Here is a 21963-nt window from a genome sequence, read left to right on the forward strand (position 1 = left end):
CAGTGGCATCTACATCTGCAGAACATGATGAACCAGTGGAATCTACATCTGCAGAACGTGAAGAACCAGTTGCATCTACATCTGCAGAACGTGAAGAACCAGTTGCATTTACATCTACAGAACGTGAAGAATCAGTGGCATCTACATCTGCAGAACATGAAGAACCAGTTGCATCTACATCTACAGAATGTGAAGAACCAGTGGCATCTACATCTACAGAACATGAAGAACCAGTGGCATCTACATCTACAGAACGTGAAGAACCAGTGGCATCTACATCGACAGAACGTGAAGAACCAGTGGCATCTACATCTACAGAACGTGAAGAACCAGTGGCATCTACATCTACAAAACATGAAGAACCAGTTGCATCTACATCTACAGAATGTGAAGAACCAGTGGCATCTACAGAATGTGAAGAACCAGTGGCATCTACATCTGCAGAATGCGAAGAACCAGTGGCATCTACATCTGCAGAACGTGAAGAACCAGTTGCATCTACATCTACAGAACGTGAAGAACCAGTGGCATCATAATCTGCAGAACGCGAAGAACCAGTGGCATCTACAACTGCAGAACGCGAAGAACCAGTGGTATCTACATCTGCAGAACGCGAAGAACCAGTGGCATATACATCTGCAGAACGTGAAGAACCAGTGGCATCTACATCTGCAGAACTTGAAGAACCAGTGCCATCTACATCTACAGAACGTGAAGAACCAGTGGCATCTACATCTACAGAACGTGAAGAAGCAGTGGCATCTACATCTACAGAACACGAAGAACCAACGGCATCTACATCTGCAGAACGTGAATAACCAATTGCATTTACATCTACAGAACATGAAGAACCAGTGGCATCTACATCTACAGAACGTGAAGAACCAGTGGCATCTACATCTACAGAACGTGAAGAACCAGTGGCATCTACATCTACAGAACGTGAAGAATCAGTTGCATCTACATCTACAGAATGTGAAGAACCAGTGGCGTCTACATCTACAGAATGTGAAGAACCAGTGGCATCTACATCTGCAGAATGCGAAGAACCAGTGGCATCTACATCTGCAGAACGTGAAGAACCAGTTGCATCTACATCTACAGAACGTGAAGAACCAGTGGCATCATAATCTGCAGAATGCGAAGAACCAGTGGCATCTACATCTGCAAAACGCGAAGAACCAGTGGCATCTACATCTACAGAATGTGAAGAACCAGTGACATGTACATCTGCAGAACGTGAAGAACCAGTGGCATCTACATCTGCAGAACGGGAAGAACCAGTGGCATAATAATCTGCAGAACGCCATGAACCAGTGGCATCTACATCTGCAGAACGCGAAAAACCAGTGGCATCTACATCTACAGAACGTGAAGAACCAGTGGCATCTACATCTGCAGAACGTGAATAACCAGTTGCATCTACATCTACAGAACACGAAGAACCAGTGGGATCTACATCTGCAGAATGGCATCTTCATCTGCAGAACGTGAAGAACCTGTTGCATCTACATCTACAGAATGTAAAGAACCTGTTGCATCTACATCTACAGAACGTGAAGAACCAGTGGCATCTATATCTACAGAACGTGAAGAAAAAGTTGCATCTACATCTACAGAACATGTAGAACCAGTGGCATCTACATCTGCAGAACGTGAAGAACCAGTTTCATCTACATCTGCAGAACGTGAAGAACCAGTTGCATCTACATCTGCAGAACATGAAGAACCAATGCCATCTAAATCTGCAGAACACGAAGAAGCAGTGGCATCTACATCTGCAGAACATGATGAACCAGTGGCATCTACATCTGCAGAACGTGAAGAACCAGTTACATCTACATCTGCAGAACGTGAAGAACCAGTGGTATCTACATCGACAGAACATGAGGAACCAGTGGTATCTACATCTACAGAACGTGAAGAACCAGTGGCATCTACATCTACAGAACGTGAAGAACCAGTGGCATCTACATCTACAGAACGTGAAGAATCAGTGGCATCTACATCTGCAGAACATGAAGAACCAGTTGCATCTACATCTACAGAATCTGAAGAACCAGTGGCATCTACATCTACAGAATGTGAAGAACCAGTGGCATCTACATCTGCAGAATGCGAAGAACCAGTGGCATCAACATCTGCAGAACGTAAAGAACCAGTTGCATCTACATCTACAGAACGTGAAGAACCAGTGGCATCATAATCTGCAGAATGCGAAGAACCAGTGGTATCTACATCTGCAGAACATGAAGAACCAGTTGCATCTACATCTACAGAATGTGAAGAACCAGTGGCATCTACATCTACAGAATGTGAAGAACCAGTGGCATCTACATCTGCAGAATGCGAAGAACCAGTGGCATCAACATCTGCAGAACGTGAAGAACCAGTTGCATCTACATCTACAGAACGTGAAGAACCAGTGGCATCATAATCTGCAGAATGCGAAGAACCAGTGGCATCTACATCTGCAGAACGCGAAGAACCAGTGGCATCTACATCTGCAGAACGCGAAGAACCAGTGGCATCTACATCTACAGAATGTGAAGAACCAGTGGCATCTACATCTGCAGAATGCGAAGAACCAGTGGCATCTACATCTACAGAACGTCAAGAACCAGTGAAATCTAGAGAATGCGAAGAACCAGTGGCATCTACATCTGCAGAACGTGAAGAACCAGTGGCATCTACATCTGCAGAACGGGAAGAACGAGTGGCATAACAATCTGCAGAACGCGATGAACCAGTGGCATCTACATCTGCAGAACGCGAAGAACCAGTGGCATCTACATCTACAGAACGTGAAGAACCAGTGGCATCTACATCTGCAGAACGTCAATAACCAGTTGCATCTACATCTACAGAACACGAAGAACCAGTGGGATCAACATCTGCAGAACATGAAGAACCAGAACATGATGAACCAGTGGCATCTACATCTGCAGAACGTGATGAAGCAGTTGCATCTACATCTACAGAACGTGAAGAACCAGTGGCATCTAAATCTACAGAACACGAAGAACCAATGGCATCTACATCTGCAGAACGTGAAGAACCTGTTGCATCTACATCTACAGAACGTGAAGAACCAGTTGCATCTACATCTGCAGAACATGAAGAACCAGTGGCATTTAAATCTGCAAAACATGAAGAACCAGTGGCATCTACATCTGCAGAACATGATGAACCAGTGGAATCTACATCTGCAGAACGTGAAGAACCAGTTGCATCTACATCTACAGAATGTGAAGAACCAGTGGCATCTACATCTACAGAATGTGAAGAACCAGTGGCATCTACATCTGCAGAATGCGAAGAACCAGTGGCATCAACATCTGCAGAACGTGAAGAACCAGTTGCATCTACATCTACAGAACGTGAAGAACCAGTGGCATCTACATCTGCAGAACGCGAAGAACCAGTGGCATCTACATCTGCAGAACGTGAAGAATCTGTTGCATCTACATCTACAGAACGTGAAGAACCAGTTGCATCTACATCTGCAGAACATGAAGAACCAGTGGCATTTAAATCTGCAAAAAATGAAGAACCAGTGGCATCTACATCTGCAGAACATGATGAACCAGTGGAATCTACATCTGCAGAACGTGAAGAACCAGTTGCATCTACATCTACAGAATGTGAAGAACCAGTGGCATCTACATCTACAGAATGTGAAGAACCAGTGGCATCTACATCTGCAGAATGCGAAGAACCAGTGGCATCAACATCTGCAGAACGTGAAGAACCAGTTGCATCTACATCTACAGAACGTGAAGAACCAGTGGCATCATAATCTGCAGAATGCGAAGAACCAGTGGCATCTACATCTGCAGAACGCGAAGAACCAGTGGCATCTACATCTGCAGAACGCGAAGAACCAGTGGCATCTACATCTACAGAATGTGAAGAACCAGTGGCATCTACATCTGCAGAATGCGAAGAACCAGTGGCATCTACATCTACAGAACGTCAAGAACCAGTGAAATCTAGAGAATGCGAAGAACCAGTGGCATCTACATCTGCAGAACGTGAAGAACCAGTGGCATCTACATCTGCAGAACGCGATGAACCAGTGGCATTTACATCTGCAGAACGCGAAGAACCAGTGGCATCTACATCTACAGAACGTGAAGAACCAGTGGCATCTACATCTGCAGAACGTCAATAACCAGTTGCATCTACATCTACAGAACACGAAGAACCAGTGGGATCAACATCTGCAGAACATGAAGAACCAGAACATGATGAACCAGTGGCATCTACATCTGCAGAACGTGATGAAGCAGTTGCATCTACATCTACAGAACGTGAAGAACCAGTGGCATCTAAATCTACAGAACACGAAGAACCAATGGCATCTACATCTGCAGAACGTGAAGAACCTGTTGCATCTACATCTACAGAACGTGAAGAACCAGTTACATCTACATCTGCAGAACATGAAGAACCAGTGGCATTTAAATCTGCAAAACATGAAGAACCAGTGGCATCTACATCTGCAGAACATGATGAACCAGTGGAATCTACATCTGCAGAACGTGAAGAACCAGTTGCATCTACATCTGCAGAACGTGAAGAACCAGTTGCATTTACATCTACAGAACGTGAAGAATCAGTGGCATCTACATCTGCAGAACATGAAGAACCAGTTGCATCTACATCTACAGAATGTGAAGAACCAGTGGCATCTACATCTACAGAACATGAAGAACCAGTGGCATCTACATCTACAGAACGTGAAGAACCAGTGGCATCTACATCGACAGAACGTGAAGAACCAGTGGCATCTACATCTACAGAACGTGAAGAACCAGTGGCATCTACATCTACAAAACATGAAGAACCAGTTGCATCTACATCTACAGAATGTGAAGAACCAGTGGCATCTACAGAATGTGAAGAACCAGTGGCATCTACATCTGCAGAATGCGAAGAACCAGTGGCATCTACATCTGCAGAACGTGAAGAACCAGTTGCATCTACATCTACAGAACGTGAAGAACCAGTGGCATCATAATCTGCAGAACGCGAAGAACCAGTGGCATCTACAACTGCAGAACGCGAAGAACCAGTGGTATCTACATCTGCAGAACGCGAAGAACCAGTGGCATCTACATCTGCAGAACGTGAAGAACCAGTGGCATCTACATCTGCAGAACGTGAAGAACCAGTGCCATCTACATCTACAGAACGTGAAGAACCAGTGGCATCTACATCTACAGAACGTGAAGAAGCAGTGGCATCTACATCTACAGAACACGAAGAACCAACGGCATCTACATCTGCAGAACGTGAATAACCAATTGCATTTACATCTACAGAACATGAAGAACCAGTGGCATCTACATCTACAGAACGTGAAGAACCAGTGGCATCTACAGAACGTGAAGAACCAGTGGCATCTACAGAACGTGAAGAATCAGTTGCATCTACATCTACAGAATGTGAAGAACCAGTGGCGTCTACATCTACAGAATGTGAAGAACCAGTGGCATCTACATCTGCAGAATGCGAAGAACCAGTGGCATCTACATCTGCAGAACGTGAAGAACCAGTTGCATCTACATCTACAGAACGTGAAGAACCAGTGGCATCATAATCTGCAGAATGCGAAGAACCAGTGGCATCTACATCTGCAGAACGCGAAGAACCAGTGGCATCTACATCTACAGAATGTGAAGAACCAGTGGCATGTACATCTGCAGAACGTGAAGAACCAGTGGCATAATAATCTGCAGAACGCGATGAACCAGTGGATCTACATCTGCAGAACGCGAAGAACCAGTGGCATCTACATCTACAGAACGTGAAGAACCAGTGGCATCTACATCTGCAGAACGTGAATAACCAGTTGCATCTACATCTACAGAACACGAAGAACCAGTGGGATCTACATCTGCAGAATGGCATCTTCATCTGCAGAACGTGAAGAACCTGTTGCATCTACATCTACAGAATGTAAAGAACCTGTTGCATCTACATCTACAGAACGTGAAGAACCAGTGGCATCTATATCTACAGAACGTGAAGAAACAGTTGCATCTACATCTACAGAACATGTAGAACCAGTGGCATCTACATCTGCAGAACGTGAAGAACCAGTTTCATCTACATCTGCAGAACGTGAAGAACCAGTTGCATCTACATCTGCAGAACATGAAGAACCAATGGCATCTAAATCTGCAGAACACGAAGAAGCAGTGGCATCTACATCTGCAGAACATGATGAACCAGTGGCATCTACATCTGCAGAACGTGAAGAACCAGTTGCATCTACATCTGCAGAACGTGAAGAACCAGTTGCATCTACATCTACAGAACGTGAAGAACCAGTGGCATCTACATCTGCAGAACGAAAAGAACCAGTGGCATATACACCTGCAGAACGTGAAGAACCAGTGGCATCTAAATCTGCAGAAGATGAAGAACCAGTGGCATCTACATCTGCAGAAAACGAAGAAGCAGTGGCATCTACATCTGCAGAACATGATGAACCAGTGGCATCTACATCTGCAGAACGTGAAGAACCAGTTGCATCTACATCTGCAGAACGTGAAGAACCAGTGGCATCTACATCTGCAGAACGTGAAGATCCAGTGGCATCTACATCTGCAGAACGTGAAGAACCAGTTGAATCTACATCTACAGAACGTAAAGAACCAGTGGCATGTACATCTGCAGAACGTGAAAAACCAGTGGCATCTACGTCTACTGAACGTGAAGAACCAATGGCATCTACATCTGCAGAACGTGAAGAACCAGTGGCATCTACATCTGCAGAACGTGATGAACAGTGGCATCTACATCTGCAGAACGGGAAGAACCAGTGGCATCTACATCAACAGAACGTGAAGAACCAGAGGCATCAACATCTGCAGAACGTGAAGCACCAATGGCATCTACATCTCCAGAACGTGAAGAACCAGTGGCATCTACATCTGCAGAACGTGAAGAACCAGTGGCATCTACATCTGTAGAACGTGAAGAACCAATGGCATCTACATCTGCAGAATGTGAAGAACCAGTGGCATCTACATCTACAAAAAGTGAATAACCATTGGCATCTACATCTACAGAACGCAAAGAACCAGTAGCATCTGCGTCTGCAGAACGCGAAGAACCAGTGACATCTACATCTGCAGAACGTGAATAACCAGTTGCATCTACATCTACAGAACACGAAGAACCAGTGGGATCTACATCTGCAGAATGGCATCTACATCTGCAGAACGTGAAGAACCTGTTGCATCTACATCTACAGAACGTAAAGAACCTGTTGCATCTACATCTATAGAACGTGAAGAACCAGTGGCATCTACATCTACAGAACATGTAGAACCAGTGGCATCTACATCTGCAGAATGCGAAGAACCAGTGGCATCAACATCTGCAGAACGGGAAGAACCAGTGGCATCTACATCAACAGAACGTGAAGAACCAGTGGCATCAACATCTGCAGAACGTGAAGCACCAATGGCATCTATATCTCCAGAACGTGAAGAACCAGTGGCATCTACATCTGCAGAACGTGAAGAACCCGTGGCATCTACATCTGTAGAACGTGAAGAACCAATGGCATCTACATCTGCAGAATGTGAAGAACCAGTGGCATCTACATCTACAAAAAGTGAATAACCATTGGCATCTACATCTACAGAACGCAAAGAACCAGTGGCATCTGCGTCTGCAGAACGCGAAGAATCAGTGACATCTGCAGAACGTGAATAACCAGTTGCATCTACATCTACAGAACACGAAGAACCAGTGGGATCTACATCTGCAGAATGGCATCTACATCTGCAGAACGTGAAGAACCTGTTGCATCTACATCTACAGAACGTAAAGAACCTGTTGCATCTACATCTACAGAACGTGAAGAACCAGTGGCATCTACATCTACAGAACATGTAGAACCAGTGGCATCTACATCTGCAGAACGTGAAGAACCAGTTGCATCTGCATCTGCAGAACGTGAAGAACCAGTTGCATCTACATCTGCAGAACATGAAGAACCAGTGGCATCTAAATCTGCAGAACACGAAGAACCAGTGGCATCTACATCTGCAGAACATGATGAACCAGTGGCGTCTACATCTGCAGAACGTGAAGAACCAGTTGCATCTACATCTGCAGAACGTGAAGAACCAGTTGCATCTACATCTACAGAACGTGAAGAACCAGTGGCATCTACACCTGCAGAACGTGAAGAACCAGTTGCATCTACATCTACAGAACATGAAGAACCAGTGGCATCTACATCTGCAGAACGTGAAGAACCAGTGGCATCTACATCTGTAGAACGTGAAGAACCAATGGCATCTACATCTGCAGAATGTGAAGAACCAGTGGCATCATCGCCTGCAGAATGCGAAGAACCAGTGACATCTACATATGCAGAACGTGAAGAACCAGTGGCATCTACATCTGCAGAACGCAAAAACCAGTGGTATCTACGTCTACTGAACGTGAAGAACCAGTGGCATCTACATCTGCAGAACGTGAAGAACCAGTTACATCTACATCTGCAGAACACGAAGAACCAGTGGCATCTACATCTGCAGAACATGATGAACTAGTGGCATCTACATCTGCAAAACGTGAAGAACCAGTTGCATATACATCTGCAGAACGTGAAGAACCAGTGGCATCTACATCTGAAGAACGTGAAGAACCAGTGGCATCTACATCTGCAGAACGTGAAAAACCAGTGGCATCTACATCTGCAGAACGTGGAGAACCAGTGGCATCTACATCTACAGAACGTGAAGAATCAGTGGCATCAATGGAAACCTCATTTGCCAGTAACAAAATATGATAATTGTGTTTTTACCCTTTTATCTGACAACAAAACTGACACCTTTTTTACAAGCAGTCATGTTTACATTGACCACAATGCCTGCGGTCGGAACGCAAACAAAAAACAACTCTGATAATCTATGCACTGTCCTTGAAATTGATTGGTCCACACCTGAGACAGGTTTCTTTATAGCCTCGTCTCACATGGTGTTGGACCAATACATTATCAGAGTTGTTGTTTTTTGTTTGCGTTCCGACCGCAAGGCATTGTGGTCAATGTAAACATGACTCCTTGTAAAAAAGGTGTCAGTTTTGTTGCCAGAATAAAGGGTAAAAAACCAATTATCATATTTTGTTACTGGCAAATGAGGTTTCCAATGGTGTAAATGCTTACCCCGAGCTCAAATACTCTGATGGTGCATTGTCTTTGAGTTGTGTGCCTTTTGGCGTCTTCTGGTCCAACACCATGTGAGACGAGGCTCTAAAGAAAGCTGTCTCAGGTGTGGACCAATCAATTTCAAGGACAGTGCATACATTATCAGAGTTGTTTTTTGTTTGCGTTCCGACGGCAGGTATTGTGGTCAATGTAAACATGACTCCTTGTAAAAAAGGTGTCAGTTTTGTTGCCAGATAAAAGGGTAAAAAAACAATTATCAATCAGTGGCATCTACATCTGCGAACTTGAAAAACCAGTGGCATCTACATCTGCAGAATGTGAAGAACCAGTGGCATCTACATCTACAGAACGTGAAGAACCAGTTGCATCTACATCTGCAGAATGCGAAGAACCAGTGGCATCTACATCTGCAGAACGTAAAGAACCAGTGGCATCTACATCTACAGAACGTGAAGAATCAGTGGCATCTCCATCTGCAGAACGTAAAGAACCAGTTGCATCTATATCTAGAGAACGTGAAGAGCCAGTGGCATCTACATCTGCAGAACGTGAAGAACCAGTTGCATCTACATCTGCAGAATGTGAAGAACCAGTGGCATTTACATCTACAGAACGCGAAGAACCAGTGGCATCTACATCTACTGAATGTGAAGAACCAGTGGCATCTACGTCTACAAAATGTGAAGAACCAGTGGCATCTGCATCTGCAGAACGTGAAGAACCAGTTGCATCTACATCTGCAGAACGTGAAGAACTAGTGACATCTACATCTGCAGAACGTGAAGAACCAGTGACATCTAGATCTGCAGAACATGAAGAACCAGCAGCATTTAGATCTGCAGAACATGAGTAATCAGCGGCATCTACATCTGCAGAACGTGAAGAACCAGTGGCATCTAGATCTGCAGAACATGAAGAACCAGTAGCATCTAGATCTGCAGAACATGAAGAATCAATGGCATCTACATCTGCAGCACGTGAAGAACCAGTTGCATCTACATCTACAGAACATGAAGAGCCAGTGGAATCTACATCTGCAGAACGTGAAGAACCAGTTGCATCTACATCTGCAGAACGTGAAGAACCAGTGGCATCTACATCTACTGAACGTGAAGAACCAGTGGCATCTACATCTGCAGAACGTGAAGAACTAGTGGCATCTACATCTGCAGAACGTGAAGAACCAGTGGCATCTACATCTACAGAACATGAAGAGCCAGTTGCATCTACATCTGTAGAACGTGAAGAACCAGTGGCATCTACATCTGCAGAACGTGAAGAACTAGTGGCATCTACATCTGCAGAACGTGTAGAACCAGTGGCATCTAGATCTGCAGAACATGAAGAACCAGTAGCATCTAGATCTGCAGAACATGAAGAATCAATGGCATCTACATCTGCAGCACGTGAAGAACCAGTTGCATCTACATCTACAGAACATGAAGAGCCAGTGGAATCTACATCTGCAGAACGTGAAGAACCAGTTGCATCTACATCTGCAGAACGTGAAGAACCAGTGGCATCTACATCTACTGAACGTGAAGAACCAGTGGCATCTACATCTGCAGAACGTGAAGAACTAGTGGCATCTACATCTGCAGAACGTGAAGAACCAGTGGCATCTACATCTACAGAACATGAAGAGCCAGTGGCTTCTAGAACTGCAGAACATGAAGAACCAGTAGCATTTAGATTTGCAGAAAATGAAGAACCAGTGGCATCTACATCTGTAGAACGTGAAGAACCAGTGGCATCTACATCTGCAGAACGTAAAGAACTAGTGGCATCTACATCTGCAGAACGTGTAGAACCAGTGGCACCTAGATCTGCAGAACATGAAGAACCAGTAGCATCTAGATCTGCAGAACATGAAGAATCAGTGGCATCTACATCTGCAGCACGTGAAGAACCAGTTGCATCTACATCTACAGGACGTGAAGAGCCAGTGGAATCTACATCTGTAGAACATGACGAACCAGTTGCATATACATCTGCAGAACATGAAGAAACAGTGGCATTTACATCTACAGAATGTGAACAACTAGTGGCATCTACATCTACAGAACGTGAAGAACGAGTGGCATCTACGTCTACTGAACGTGAAGAACCAGTGGCATCTACATCTGCAGAACGTGAAGAACTAGTGACATCTACATCTGCAGAACGTGAAGAACCAGTGGCATCTACATCTACAGAACATGAAGAACCAGTGGCATCTAGATCTGCAGAACATGAAGAACCAGTAGCATTTAGATCTGCAGAAAATGAAGAACCAGTGGCATCTACATCTGTAGAACATGAAGAACCAGTGGCATCTACATCTGCAGAACGTGAAACTAGTGGCATCTACATCTGCAGAACACGAAGAACCAGTGGCATCTAGATATGCAGAACCTGTAGAACCAGTGGCATCTAGATCTGCAGAACATGAAGAACCAGTGGCATCTAGATCTGCAGAACGTGAAAAACCAGTTGCATCTACATCTGCAGCACGTGAAGAACCAGTGGCATCTACATCTGCAGAACGTGAAGATCCAGTGGCATCTACATCTGCAGAACGTGAAGAACCAGTTGAATCTACATCTACAGAACGTAAAGAACCAGTGGCATGTACATCTGCAGAACGTGAAAAACCAGTGGCATCTACGTCTACTGAACGTGAAGAACCAATGGCATCTACATCTGCAGAACGTGAAGAACCAGTGGCATCTACATCTGCAGAACGTGATGAACAGTGGCATCTACATCTGCAGAACGGGAAGAACCAGTGGCATCTACATCAACAGAACGTGAAGAACCAGAGGCATCAACATCTGCAGAACGTGAAGCACCAATGGCATCTACATCTCCAGAACGTGAAGAACCAGTGGCATCTACATCTGCAGAACGTGAAGAACCAATGGCATCTACATCTGCAGAATGTGAAGAACCAGTGGCATCTACATCTACAAAAAGTGAATAACCATTGGCATCTACATCTACAGAACGCAAAGAACCAGTAGCATCTGCGTCTGCAGAACGCGAAGAACCAGTGACATCTACATCTGCAGAACGTGAATAACCAGTTGCATCTACATCTACAGAACACGAAGAACCAGTGGGATCTACATCTGCAGAATGGCATCTACATCTGCAGAACGTGAAGAACCTGTTGCATCTACATCTACAGAACGTAAAGAACCTGTTGCATCTACATCTATAGAACGTGAAGAACCAGTGGCATCTACATCTACAGAACATGTAGAACCAGTGGCATCTACATCTGCAGAATGCGAAGAACCAGTGGCATCAACATCTGCAGAACGGGAAGAACCAGTGGCATCTACATCAACAGAACGTGAAGAACCAGTGGCATCAACATCTGCAGAACGTAAAGCACCAATGGCATCTACATCTCCAGAACGTGAAGAACCAGTGGCATCTACATCTGCAGAACGTGAAGAACCCGTGGCATCTACATCTGTAGAACGTGAAGGACCAATGGCATCTACATCTGCAGAATGTGAAGAACCAGTGGCATCTACATCTACAAAAAGTGAATAACCATTGGCATCTACATCTACAGAACGCAAAGAACCAGTGGCATCTGCGTCTGCAGAACGCGAAGAATCAGTGACATCTGCAGAACGTGAATAACCAGTTGCATCTACATCTACAGAACACGAAGAACCAGTGGGATCTACATCTGCAGAATGGCATCTACATCTGCAGAACGTGAAGAACCTGTTGCATCTACATCTACAGAACGTAAAGAACCTGTTGCATCTACATCTACAGAACGTGAAGAACCAGTGGCATCTACATCTACAGAACATGTAGAACCAGTGGCATCTACATCTGCAGAACGTGAAGAACCAGTTGCATCTGCATCTGCAGAACGTGAAGAACCAGTTGCATCTACATCTGCAGAACATGAAGAACCAGTGGCATCTAAATCTGCAGAACACGAAGAACCAGTGGCATCTACATCTGCAGAACATGATGAACCAGTGGCGTCTACATCTGCAGAACGTGAAGAACCAGTTGCATCTACATCTGCAGAACGTGAAGAACCAGTTGCATCTACATCTACAGAACGTGAAGAACCAGTGGCATCTACACCTGCAGAACGTGAAGAACCAGTTGCATCTACATCTACAGAACATGAAGAACCAGTGGCATCTACATCTGCAGAACGTGAAGAACCAGTGGCATCTACATCTGTAGAACGTGAAGAACCAATGGCATCTACATCTGCAGAATGTGAAGAACCAGTGGCATCATCGCCTGCAGAATGCGAAGAACCAGTGACATCTACATATGCAGAACGTGAAGAACCAGTGGCATCTACATCTGCAGAACGCAAAGAACCAGTGGTATCTACGTCTACTGAACGTGAAGAACCAGTGGCATCTACATCTGCAGAACGTGAAGAACCAGTTACATCTACATCTGCAGAACACGAAGAACCAGTGGCATCTACATCTGCAGAACATGATGAACTAGTGGCATCTACATCTGCAAAACGTGAAGAACCAGTTGCATATACATCTGCAGAACGTGAAGAACCAGTGGCATCTACATCTGAAGAACGTGAAGAACCAGTGGCATCTACATCTGCAGAACGTGAAAAACCAGTGGCATCTACATCTGCAGAACGTGGAGAACCAGTGGCATCTACATCTACAGAACGTGAAGAATCAGTGGCATCAATGGAAACCTCATTTGCCAGTAACAAAATATGATAATTGTGTTTTTACCCTTTTATCTGACAACAAAACTGACACCTTTTTTACAAGCAGTCATGTTTACATTGACCACAATGCCTGCGGTCGGAACGCAAACAAAAAACAACTCTGATAATCTATGCACTGTCCTTGAAATTGATTGGTCCACACCTGAGACAGGTTTCTTTATAGCCTCGTCTCACATGGTGTTGGACCAATACATTATCAGAGTTGTTGTTTTTTGTTTGCGTTCCGACCGCAAGGCATTGTGGTCAATGTAAACATGACTCCTTGTAAAAAAGGTGTCAGTTTTGTTGCCAGAATAAAGGGTAAAAAACCAATTATCATATTTTGTTACTGGCAAATGAGGTTTCCAATGGTGTAAATGCTTACCCCGAGCTCAAATACTCTGATGGTGCATTGTCTTTGAGTTGTGTGCCTTTTGGCGTCTTCTGGTCCAACACCATGTGAGACGAGGCTCTAAAGAAAGCTGTCTCAGGTGTGGACCAATCAATTTCAAGGACAGTGCATACATTATCAGAGTTGTTTTTTGTTTGCGTTCCGACGGCAGGTATTGTGGTCAATGTAAACATGACTCCTTGTAAAAAAGGTGTCAGTTTTGTTGCCAGATAAAAGGGTAAAAAAACAATTATCAATCAGTGGCATCTACATCTGCGAACTTGAAAAACCAGTGGCATCTACATCTGCAGAATGTGAAGAACCAGTGGCATCTACATCTACAGAACGTGAAGAACCAGTTGCATCTACATCTGCAGAATGCGAAGAACCAGTGGCATCTACATCTGCAGAACGTAAAGAACCAGTGGCATCTACATCTACAGAACGTGAAGAATCAGTGGCATCTCCATCTGCAGAACGTAAAGAACCAGTTGCATCTATATCTAGAGAACGTGAAGAGCCAGTGGCATCTACATCTGCAGAACGTGAAGAACCAGTTGCATCTACATCTGCAGAATGTGAAGAACCAGTGGCATTTACATCTACAGAACGCGAAGAACCAGTGGCATCTACATCTACTGAATGTGAAGAACCAGTGGCATCTACGTCTACAAAATGTGAAGAACCAGTGGCATCTGCATCTGCAGAACGTGAAGAACCAGTTGCATCTACATCTGCAGAACGTGAAGAACTAGTGACATCTACATCTGCAGAACGTGAAGAACCAGTGACATCTAGATCTGCAGAACATGAAGAACCAGCAGCATTTAGATCTGCAGAACATGAGTAATCAGCGGCATCTACATCTGCAGAACGTGAAGAACCAGTGGCATCTAGATCTGCAGAACATGAAGAACCAGTAGCATCTAGATCTGCAGAACATGAAGAATCAATGGCATCTACATCTGCAGCACGTGAAGAACCAGTTGCATCTACATCTACAGAACATGAAGAGCCAGTGGAATCTACATCTGCAGAACGTGAAGAACCAGTGACATCTAGATCTGCAGAACATGAAGAACCAGCAGCATTTAGATCTGCAGAACATGAGTAATCAGCGGCATCTACATCTGCAGAACGTGAAGAACCAGTGGCATCTAGATCTGCAGAACATGAAGAACCAGTAGCATCTAGATCTGCAGAACATGAAGAATCAATGGCATCTACATCTGCAGCACGTGAAGAACCAGTTGCATCTACATCTACAGAACATGAAGAGCCAGTGGAATCTACATCTGCAGAACGTGAAGAACCAGTTGCATCTACATCTGCAGAACGTGAAGAACCAGTGGCATCTACATCTACTGAACGTGAAGAACCAGTGGCATCTACATCTGCAGAACGTGAAGAACTAGTGGCATCTACATCTGCAGAACGTGAAGAACCAGTGGCATCTACATCTACAGAACATGAAGAGCCAGTTGCATCTACATCTGTAGAACGTGAAGAACCAGTGGCATCTACATCTGCAGAACGTGAAGAACTAGTGGCATCTACATCTGCAGAACGTGTAGAACCAGTGGCATCTAGATCTGCAGAACATGAAGAACCAGTAGCATCTAGATCTGCAGAACGTGAAGAACCAGTTGCATCTACATCTGCAGAACGTGAAGAACCAGTGGCATCTACATCTACTGAACGTGAAGAACCAGTGGCATCTACATCTGCAGAACGTGAAGAACTAGTGGCATCTACATCTGCAGAACGTGAAGAACCAGTGGCATCTACATCTACAGAACATGAAGAGCCAGTGGCTTCTAGAACTGCAGAACATGAAGAACCAGTAGCATTTAGATTTGCAGAAAATGAAGAACCAGTGGCATCTACATCTGTAGAACGTGAAGAACCAGTGGCATCTACATCTGCAGAACGTAAAGAACTAGTGGCATCTACATCTGCAGAACGTGTAGAACCAGTGGCACCTAGATCTGCAGAACATGAAGAACCAGTAGCATCTAGATCTGCAGAACATGAAGAATCAGTGGCATCTACATCTGCAGCACGTGAAGAACCAGTTGCATCTACATCTACAGGACGTGAAGAGCCAGTGGAATCTACATCTGCAGAACATGACGAACCAGTTGCATATACATCTGCAGAACATGAAGAAACAGTGGCATTTACATCTACAGAATGTGAACAACTAGTGGCATCTACATCTACAGAACGTGAAGAACGAGTGGCATCTACGTCTACTGAACGTGAAGAACCAGTGGCATCTACATCTGCAGAACGTGAAGAACTAGTGACATCTACATCTGCAGAACGTGAAGAACCAGTGGCATCTATATCTACAGAACATGAAGAACCAGTGGCATCTAGATCTGCAGAACATGAAGAACCAGTAGCATTTAGATCTGCAGAAAATGAAGAACCAGTGGCATCTACATCTGTAGAACATGAAGAACCAGTGGCATCTACATCTGCAGAACGTGAAACTAGTGGCATCTACATCTGCAGAACACGAAGAACCAGTGGCATCTAGATATGCAGAACCTGTAGAACCAGTGGCATCTAGATCTGCAGAACATGAAGAACCAGTGGCATCTAGATCTGCAGAACGTGAAAAACCAGTTGCATCTACATCTGCAGCACGTGAAGAACCAGTTGCATCTACATCTACAGAACGTGAAGAGCCAGTGGAATCTACATCTGCAGAACGTGAAGAACCAGTGGCATCTACATCTGCAGAACATGACGAACCAGTTGCATCTACATCTGCAGAACATGACGAAACAGTGGCATTTACATCTACAGAATGTGAACAACCAGTGGCATCTACATCTACAGAACGTGAAGAACGAGTGGCATCTACGTCTACTGAACGTGAAGAACCAGTGGCATCTACATCTGCAGAACGTGAAGAACTAGTGACATCTACATGTGCAGAACGTGAAGAACCAGTGGCATCTACATCTGCAGAACATGAAGAACCAGTGGCATCTAGATCTGCAGAACATGAAGAACCAGTGGCATCTACATCTGTAGAACGTGAAGAACTAGTGGCATCTACATCTGTACAACGTGAAGAACCAGTGGCATCTACATCTGCAGAACACGAAGAACCATTGGCGTCTACATCTACAGAACGTGTAGAGCCAGTGGCATCCAGATCTGTAGAATATGAAGAACCAGTGGCATCTACATCTACAGCGCTCCATCTCTTCTCTAGCTGTTTAGGCGTCCGCTCGCACGCACACAAACACAGATCTCGGGGCCGGGGCCACAGCAGCAAAGGGGAGACAAAGACGGCAGCGGCTGCGTGGGAGACAGCGCAGAGAGAGAGGGAAGGGTGGTGGAGTCAGACCTCTGTTGGAGCGCCCGGGAGCGCAGGAGACGTCCCGAGCAGCTGGGAGATGACGCAGAGAGATGAGAGACAGGGGCAGCACCTGGCTAGGACGTCACCTTCCAGCCCCTCCCCCTCACTTCTAGCCCCTCCACCTCACTTCACCCCCTCCACATCCGCCCCTCCCCCACATCCGGCCCCCCCCTCCACATCCGGCCCCTCCTTCGTCCTCACTTTGGACCCTCCCCCCGGCCCCTCCCCTCACTTATGCCCCTCCCCCCTCGCTTCCGGCCCTCCTCTCCCCCCCCGTCACCTCCCTCACCTCCGCCCCCCCCCTCGCCCCTCACTTCAGACCCCGCCCCCCCTCACTTCCGGCTCCTCCCTCCTCATTCCCCTCCCTTCCCCCCCTGTTGTGGGCGAGGGGTTCGCACCATGAGCTGGAGAACCCAAAACTATCCGCAGACTACCTGCTGCTGGATCTCCTCTCTGTTTAAAAGAACACATTTGAACAAATTTTGACCTCGGGTCTTTGCTCATCTACCGGCTTCACATTCCCTATTGCCGTACAAAAACCGGAGGAAGGGCCTTTGCTATTGATGCCCCCAGGGTCTGGAATGCTACTGCCAATAAACTGCAACTTGAATCGCTACCAATGAGATCTTCACTCAAAACTGCTCTAGAGGAGTTGTACACCCTAGCTTGCCACTGCTATTCAGTGGCCTAAAATAAAATGAAATGTTTCGCTCCGGATAACCGCTGCAAAGTATTATCTGTTTTGTGAATCGAGGATCAATCAACATAGCCGAGGCTATCCGTGTCTCTGTCTCTCTCTCCCCGTGGTGAAGGTGTTCCCCTCCACACATTCAGAGTCAACAGCGGCACGCGCTTAGCATCTTTGACCGATAGACATTGACGCACGTATTGTTGGTTCTTTCGGTAAAGTCACGTAGATAGAAAATAAAAACAACAGATTAAATTCAATAAGATAAAGACCACTTGTGTTGCGATCGAAACGTCGTGGGTTTTTTGCTTATTTTCAATTTTTTATTTTACTTTCATTTTAATTGTATTTTCTATCTACGTGACTTTACCAAAAGAACCAATAATATTAATTCCTGCAGTCACCAAAGTTTTAAGTCAAAACATTCACACACGTTGACAAAGCCTCACCTTGTGTTGTTGTGGGCAGGTCGCTTCTGATAACAAGAGCGGTATAGCAGCTCAAGCGGGCTTGGCCTGGTGAAAATAATAAAAACTGCGTGAATATTTACAATAAAACAAAGTTACAAAGTGGCGAGTCGGGTGAAGACAAATTAAACTTAAGCGAGATAATTAAAGTAAACGCAATCAGGCGAGGGCAGGAGGCAAGGCCCCGCGTGGCTAGGCCCCGCGTTGTAAAGTTCCAACCTGGACATCGATTCCCATGCTCGCTGCTACTCAACTGACATCCCTACGGGAGAGAGAGCGAGGCTCTACCTTGGTAAACAACAACAACAACAACCACCACAACCACCACCACAACAACCACAATCGCAATGAGAATTTCTCACCTCGGATTTCAGTGCAGGAAGCGATAACTTCCTGTTACATCGTGATGTCACGCGGTAGCAGGTGACATGACATCACTTCCGTGGTACGAGACACGCTCCTCCCACAATGAGCGGCTCCTTAACTAAATAAACTAGAGAGTGAATAAATTATGTTAATGTGCCGTCCGTTACGTCTGAGTGCTGAACCCGTCGCAATAAACTCGCGACGGCTTTAACGAATACATTATGTTAATGAGCCGCCAGTCACTGGGCGTAGCTTTGCCCAAATAAGGATTGGCACTGGAACGATATCGGCAGTGACCCAAACGGAGGTGACGTCACGCTCAAGAGCGCGGTGGGCGGGTGAATACCTTGGTGACATGACATCACTAGCGAGGTACACCTCCCCCTTGTGTTTCACCCAATGAAGTATTGCTGCGAGGTGACGTCACAGAGCGGGATTGGAGTTTAAGTTGATTTAGATTCATTTTCCATTGCTCCCTCCCTTGGGTGTGTGGGCTCAGCTACAACAACAACGTGGACATTATTGTGTATACTGTGTATACACTGTGTGTGTGTACACTGTGTGTGTGTACACTGTGTGTGTGTACACTGTGTGTGTGTACACTGTGTGTGTGTGTGTACACTGTGTGTGTACACTGTGTGTGTGTACACTGTGTGTGTGTGTACACTGTGTGTGTGTACACAATGTGTGTGTGTGTACACTGTGTGTGTACACTGTGTGTGTGTACACTGTGTGTGTGTGTACACTGTGTGTGTGTACACAATGTGTGTGTATACACTGTGTGTGTGTACACTCTGTGTGTGTGTGTACACTGTGTGTGTGTGTACACTGTGTGTGTGTACACTGTGTGTGTGTGTACACTGTGTGTACACTGTGTGTGTGTACACTGTGTGTGTACACTGTGTCTGTGTGTACACTATGTGTGTGTGTACACTGTGTGTGTGTACACTGTGTGTGTATACACTGTGTGTGTGTACACTGAGTGTGTGTAGGGTCTCTGTGTGTGTATGTGATACCGCCGCCACGGAGCCGATCGGCGGGTGGCCCACCTGCGATCTCGCCGCCCCCCAGCAGCGAGGCCGACGCTGCTTCCACCTCACCCCCCCCCCCCACCGGAACACACACGCACGCATTCCCCCCACAATTAGAGCGCTTGGGGAGACACCCTGGCTGACAGGTTTTCACCCAGAAGCCCTCGTAAAGGGATAATCTTCACGGTTTCCTGCGGCCAGGGAATTAGACGGTCTCCTCCGACGCTAACACACACCGTGGCGCCGTGACTTGAGTGGAAATGACATGTTCACGGCGGGGCTGCCCCGCCACCGCGGTTAGTGCGCACCTCACGCACACGGGTCGGCAGGGCAGGTAGGGGGAGGGCGGGAGGGCGGAGCCACGAGCGGCGGGAAAGCAGGGTCGCCCTCTGGTTGGATGGCCGCTGAGCAGGTAAATTTAGATGCGGACGTCGCTGAAAGCAGCGGCCCGGGGATGCTGGAATACAGGTGGGCGTACCGATTGGCGAGGGATCCCAGCGAGCTGATTGGCCAGCGAGTCGGCACCAGGTAGCCCCTTTGATGTAGAAAGAATAAAGCGGGTCAGGGCGAGGGCAAGAGGTCTCTTGCTGCTCGAGTCAACTCCCGGCCCGTCAACTCCCCAGTCCAGCCACTCGAACGTCCGTGAGACGTATTGACGTGCAGCGAGGACCAGCCGACAGTAGTGACGAACCGTGAGTAAGAGTGAGAGAGAAAGAGGGAGTTGGGTCTTAGCTTAAAAAGCCTGAGAGGGTTAAGTGGAGAAGGATATGTAGAGTATAGTGCCAACTATCGAGAGATAGATTGGTCCTGCCCTGCTAATCCCGACTGACTCAGTTAAATAAGGGCTGGCTGACCCGGTGGAATAAATCGTCGGCGATTCAATAACGGACTGGTGTGGTTTTTGCGGGTGTGTGGGAAGAGCGTGGGAGCGTGTGTCCGCTTGCAGTGTCGTGTATGGTTGGGGCCCGCGAGTGAATATGAGCCTAGTATGGGTCTCGCGAGTGTGTGGAAAGAGAGTGGAAGCGTGGGTGCGCTTGCTGTTAGCGGTGGTCGCCGCGTGTGTGGAGCGGCGCCGCGTGGGGTGTGTGCGCTAAAAACCCTCGGCTGCGGACTCCCACGTTGCGAGCGGATACCCATCCCGCACGCGTGCCCATCGCGTAGCCCCTTTAAATCAATTTAATCCAATCCCCCCAATCGGCGGCGTGGGTACGAGTGACGTCACTTGCCCTCCGACCTCTAACCCCCTGTTACCCACGTGTGATTGGTGCGTGGGACTGCGCGGGTGGGGAGCGTCGAGTGCCGGCGAAGCGCTAGCAGGTCTCAGGGCGGTCAAGAGTGATGCCTTACCGGCAGGAAACCCGGACTCGGGGAGGGGACAGCCCAGGGAGGGGAACAGGAGCTCGGCGACCCTTCCCCGCCCGGTGAGGAGCGCAGCGGCGGCAGCTCCCACACTAGTGGAGAGTCTGGGGGCGTCGGTACTGCAGGGTCGCAGGCAGGGGAGATCCCGGGGGCCGACGACCCCCACATTATGGTGTCAAAGGTGATACGATCCCCCGCACCTCCAAGGGAGAGAGGCGCCCCACCCCAGGCTAAGATAAAATGCACGTTCACGGGCAAGGGGATTCCGTCATGGAAATTGTTTTCCCGCAGCATCAGAGGTGCAAATAATTTTAATGGCTGGACGGACGCGGAGACGTTGCAGCAGCTGGAGATGCACTTGGATGGGCT

The 21963-nt window shown here is 46.6% G+C and overlaps 1 protein-coding gene across 2 annotated transcripts in view; it reads right to left on the bottom strand.

The window, feature by feature from the left end:
* The window catches only part of LOC142912390 (gap junction gamma-1 protein-like), a 34299-nt gene extending 15018 nt beyond the window's left edge, over positions 1–19281 (bottom strand). The window contains exons 1-2 of one of the 2 annotated variants that reach the window (XM_076060559.1): positions 19201–19281; positions 18821–18886 (exon numbers count right to left, since the gene is read on the bottom strand). The gene's annotated coding sequence lies outside the window, so the exon portion shown is untranslated. Of the gene's footprint in view, positions 1–18820; positions 18887–19057; positions 19157–19200 lie in introns of those variants that run through there. The other variant, XM_076060560.1, reaches the window with a different exon arrangement.
* Between the last annotated feature and the right edge of the window lie 2682 nt (positions 19282–21963).

This window comes from Petromyzon marinus, unplaced genomic scaffold (genome assembly GCF_048934315.1).
Source record: "Petromyzon marinus isolate PM22_M1 ecotype Great Lakes invasive population unplaced genomic scaffold, UKy_Petmar_22M1.pri1.0 PM_G_Scaffold_20, whole genome shotgun sequence".
In the NCBI taxonomy this organism is placed as follows: Eukaryota; Metazoa; Chordata; class Hyperoartia; order Petromyzontiformes; family Petromyzontidae; genus Petromyzon; species Petromyzon marinus.